Source organism: Mandrillus leucophaeus, unplaced genomic scaffold (assembly GCF_000951045.1).
Source record: "Mandrillus leucophaeus isolate KB7577 unplaced genomic scaffold, Mleu.le_1.0 Scaffold69, whole genome shotgun sequence".
In the NCBI taxonomy this organism is placed as follows: domain Eukaryota; kingdom Metazoa; phylum Chordata; class Mammalia; order Primates; family Cercopithecidae; genus Mandrillus; species Mandrillus leucophaeus.
In genome coordinates, this window is record NW_012107474.1 from 293,603 (window position 1) to 298,905 (window position 5,303).

General features: G+C 50.6%; 1 long non-coding RNA gene across 1 annotated transcript in view; it reads left to right on the plus strand.

Annotated features, from left to right (window-relative positions):
• The first annotated feature begins 3,966 nt into the window (after positions 1-3,966).
• The window catches only part of LOC105555506, an 8,181-nt gene continuing 6,844 nt past the window's right edge, over positions 3,967-5,303 (plus strand). The window contains exon 1 of the long non-coding RNA XR_001008482.1: positions 3,967-4,131. This is a non-coding gene — a long non-coding RNA (uncharacterized LOC105555506). The remainder of the gene's footprint in view (positions 4,132-5,303) is intronic.

Sequence of the window (5,303 nt, forward strand, 5' to 3'; positions counted from 1 at the left end):
CACACGCACACACACGCACGGCCCCACCAGTCTCATTACCAGCAGTTATGTAAAGCACGCTTCCTGGGAACAGCTCGCCTCATTAGTCCACCGCGGTGATTAACCTGCAGAAAGAAGCTCTCTTTCCCAGAGTGGGGCACGCCGTGCCGTCGGTGCCGCTCAAACCTCACTCCGTTTCCAAAGGCTGGAAGTACTTTTCCGGCCCTGAGGGAATTCCCATGGATTTTTTGTTTGTTTGTTTTGTTTTTAGAGAGAGTCTTGCTCTGTCAACCAGGCTGGGATGTGGTGGCACGATCACATCTAACTGCAGCCTCGAACTCCTGGCCTTAAACAATCCTCCTGCCTCAGCCTCCCGAGTAGCTGGGACCTCAGGCACGTGCCACCACCCTCGGCTAATTGCTTTTTGCATTTTTTTGTAGAGATGGAGTATCACTATCTTGCCTGGGCTGGTCTCAAACTCAGGGGCTCAAGCAACCCTCCCACCTCGGCCTCCTAAAGTGCTGGGATTGCAGGTGTGAGGCTTCGGCTGAATTCCCATGGATTTTATGTCAGTTGGTACTGAGGACTTTGAGGCCGATGCCAATGGTGATCCCTGGAATGTGGTGACCACCCACCTTGGGGATAATGACCCCAGATCCCCTCCCCCAGCCCTAATTAGAGCAGAAGCACCAAGGATTCTGCCTGGGAAATGGCTGGGAATACTCCTCCTCCCCAGCCCCTGAGGCTGGTGTACAGTGTGGGCATGGGGGCTGTGGGGGCCCAGGCAGGGCCTGACTCTGGCCTGCTGGGGACCCGGGCAGTCTGTCTCCCAGAGACTGGTGGTCTCGGCTGCCAGACCCCTGGTTAATGTGGAATTGGGGTCCAGCAACCCTGGATAGAGGCACCGGGTAAATGCCGCCGGCCAGCAGTGCTCCCATTGGTTCCTCACATCCACGGCATGACCCTCATCTTACAGATGAGGACTTTGAGGTCCAGCAAGGTCACTAACTTGCCCAGGGTCGTACAGCAGGAAGGGGAGAGAAGAGATTGTGAGTGAGGCAGCCTGGCCCCAGACACAGGCCCCAGACACAGGCCCTCACTCACTGCTCTGCCCTGCCCTGGCCTAAGTGTTCACAGGAAGCTGATGATGGGAAGGCCTGGTGTCCTGACGATGCCCTGGGTCCAACTCCTTGGCTCCCAGGAGAACCCAGAGGAGGGCCGGGCCCTCCTACTCCAGGTCCTGGGATCCTGGCGGACAGGATGCTGGGACCCCTCCAGCCTGCGCTGCTGCAGAGGGGTGCCCCACGGAGGGGGTTTGCAGACCACCTTGGAGCCCCTGCCCTCAGCCCTTGGAGCCTGAGACTCCCAGCACTCTGACCTGTGACCTTCAGTAACGATGATGCATCGGCTGGAATCAGACAGACCACCTAGTGACCCGGTCAGTAAGGAGATTTCCTTTTACTTCCTTTGTTTAATGTCCTTCTTTTATCCACTCTTACATAATTCTATAACTTTTTATTAGGAAAATGAATCCATGAATGCATCATCAAGCTTCAGTGACAGCCAAGCTCCCTCTAGCCTCATAAATCCTCCCGTGGGGTATTTGAAATCAAATGAAGATGTCCTTCCACTGCGTCCATAAACACTGTGGTATGTGCCCCCAGCAGATAAAATTTCTCCTTTTTAGAAAACATAGTCGCAATGTAATCATCACAACTGAGTCCTAAATATTCAGCCCGTTCACATTTCCCTGACTGAAAACAGCTGTGGTCATGTGTTTCCCTTGCTGCGCTGGCCGAGGCGTGTCTTCCGGCCCCGCGCCCTCTGTCCTCTCGCTTTCTGGGCATCTGCGTGTGGATCCCGGGCTGTTCGTCCCGTGGGATCCCACTCTTAGGCTGCTGCTGCTTCTGCCTGGCTGGGTTTGACGAGCTCCTCCATCCTTGCATTTCCTCCAGCCTCGGGGTTGCCAGGCAGTGCCGGCTCCTGCCCTCAACACACTGTGGGGGCACAGGGTGTCCTGGTGCCTCTCATCTGGGGATGGTCAGCCTGGTCACATAGGCCCCCAGAGGAGGGCTGGGTACTCCTGCCCCTGGTCCTGGGATCCCTGGAGGGCAGGATGCTGGCACCCCCTCCAGCCTGTGCTGCTGCAGGGGGTGGCCCCGCAGGGGGAGTTTTTCTACCGCCTTAGAGCTCAGTGCAGTGGGAGGCTGCCTCAGCTCAGGCCCTAACCGTGGTCTCAAGCCAGCTCTCTCCTTGTAGGGACTTGGTTTCCCCATGTTACCTTACTCCCCTGAGCCTGACAGCTCAGCCCTTCTTGTGGTGGTGGCTCACCTCTGGCGTTTCGTGAAGGTTTGCAAAACGGTGATCTTCGGATCGCATTGCTCCTTCTGCGTTTACTCGCTGGAGATCCTCTGGAAAGAGCTTTCTCCCGTGAGCTGCTCGGCTAGGTGAGAAAGTTCCTGCAGGAAAGCCGGGACCCATGCCTGCTTCCTCCCCTATTTGCCAGTTCTCAGCATCACGGCTCGGTGCCCTAACAGCATCCGAGAGGGACAGGAGGTTTCGAAAGTGGTTTGATAAATTCGCGGAGTTTTAACCATTCGATGTTTTCTGCCATCACTACCATTAGTCTGTTCGATGTCTGCAGCGCCCCGGCTGGTGCTGGGACCCTTCTGCACCCGCTCTGCACCGCCAAATGAAACCCCATCTGGACAGGGACCCTGTCTTGCTCACCCACGGATCCTGGGCACAGCAGGGAAGACACTCCCCTGTGATTTCCTCCAGACGTGTTTGTTTCAGCCTCCGTATTTGCATCTGCAGACTGCACGTGGGAAAACGTGGGGCCCCAGCTTCCTGCATTCTGTACGGATCTGCAACTGCGCTGGCACCTTTGGTAAAGACGTCCCCCGTTTCCTTGATCTGTAATCCTGAATCTGTTGTGAACCAAGCGTCCTATGTGTGTGTCTGTTTCTGGACCCTCCAATCCACTTCACTGACCACTGTGTGGCCTGGTCCAGACTCCTGTAGCTTTGTAGTGGGCATTGGCACCTGTGGTCTGAGTCCCTTGCTTTGGTCGTCTTCAAGGTCGTCTTGCTATTCTTACCCCATCCATTCCCATGTAAACTTTAGCTTGGCAACCCCCCACCCAACAACCCCCAACACACACACTCACACACATCGGCCTGGATTTTAGTGGGGATTACACGAAATTTATACACCAATTTTTGTGTTTGTTAACTTGTTTTTAATCCATAAACATATCATATCCCTTCCTTTATTTAAATCTTTTTTTTTTCTTTTTTTTCTGTCACTCAGGCTGTAGTGCTGTGGTGAGATCTCCACTCACTGCAACCTCTGCCTCCCAGGTTCAAGTGATTCTCCTGCCTCAGCTTCCCAAGTATCTGGGATTGCAGGCACACACCTCCACGCCTGGCTAATTTTTGTATTTTTAGTAGAGATGGGGTTTCACCATGTTGGCCAGGCTGGTCGCGAGCTCCTGATCTCAGGTTATCTGCCCACCTAGGACTCCTAAAGTGTTGGGATTACAGGCGTGAGTCCCCAAGCCTGGCTTATTTAAATCGTCTTTAATCTACCTTAGTAAATGTTTTGTTGTTTTTGGAATATTTTTCTAGAACAATTACTAGGTAGTTGATGCGTTTTGATACTACTAAAATGGTATCATTTAAAGATTCTCATTTTCTAATTATTTGTTGCTGGTCTATATAAAGACAATTAATTTTTGTATATTTAGCTTGTATCCAGTGTTGTTGCTAAATTTACTTTTTAAAAATAACAGCTTTATTAAAATATAATTCACATACCATACAGTTCACCTGTGTAGAGTTCAATGCTTGTTAGTATATTCACAGAATTGCACAACCATCATTGCAATCAATTTTAGAACATTTTTATCATCCTCCCTCACAAAAAGTACAACAAACAAAAACCTGTACCAACACTAAGTTCATTTTTCATCCTAACACTCACCTAGAGATTATTTTGGATTTTCTACAAACACAATACGGTTCCTGCTGTGCTTGTGTTGGGAAATCTGCCGGAACCTACAGGAGGGAAATTTTAATGAAAGCACGCGCCTGCTGGAAGACGAACTGGGCTTTTGAAAAGAAGGGCTGAGTTTGTGCTGACATGAACAAGGTACAGAGAGATCTAAATGCACGGTATAGTGCGTGTTTATGTTGTCCACAACGGCTAATTAAAATGTTCATTCTAACCTTAGATGTGGATTGAGAATTAGGCAGATGTATACAGAATTGAATTAGGAGACTCCGGCTACCAGGAATTTTGAGTGATTCCAGTACAAGCTCCTGAGGGTCTCATCGGTAAAGGCATTTCTGAATGCATCCTCTTCCCCTCCCCAAAGAAGAAGATTAAATGTGCCAGGTCTGTAGGGAAGGTCAGCAGGTGTGCTTGTGGCCAAGCCTGCGTCCCCTCACCTGTACCACTGGCAGGCCGGGCCCCCAGGCAAACCCTAGCGTCCGACTGGACCAACTGAGCAGAACAACCCTGGATTAATTAGGCCTCTGCCCCGAGCTGGGGGGAGCCAGCCACAGAGACCCCGGGCGGGAAATCTGGGCCAAGCACGAGCCTCCTTCTGTGGGGGGCACAGCAGTGGCTGCTGGAGTCATTCCCAGGGGTCGGAGGCATCCACCCCAGGCTGCCTCCAGGTGATTTGAGCAATGAAGAGAAAAAATTCTTTCTGTGTCAAAATATGCTTCTGTGTTAGCCTAAGGTAAACTGAGAGAAAGAATCCCTGTTTAAGAGAATTTCTGCATAAGTAAGGTTCACAAGTCAGAGTGAATTTCTGCATAAGTAAGGTTCACAAATCAGAGCTTGTGATTCTCTGGGGGAAAATGTCGTAACAATGTAGGAAACTTTATTTAGACAAGTTTGCTCATTCTATAACTTTGGTACACGTACTACTATAAAATGTCAAGTTTTAACACCGAAAATTAAATTTCCGAGGGTAGCCAGGTGAACAATTCCCTCTGAGAAGAGGGAAGATCCACACTTGATGATTTATTTTCCACCTTTCTCTCCTTTTCCCTGTCCTGGGACTTCCAGAAACCACGGGAGGTGGGGCCAGAAGAGAACAAGGATCTGAAAAATGCTCTCACTCTAACTCCCATGTGGCATGCATGAGCCAGTCTTAGCTTTGGTTTGCACTTTCTGAAAGGAAGGAATTATGTCGAAATCTTAGTTTGAGAGATGATGGATTTCTGGGTGGAAATGAGCAAACGGATGGATGGATGGATGGATGGATGGATAGATAGATGGATGGATGGATAGATGGGTGGATGGTTGGGTGG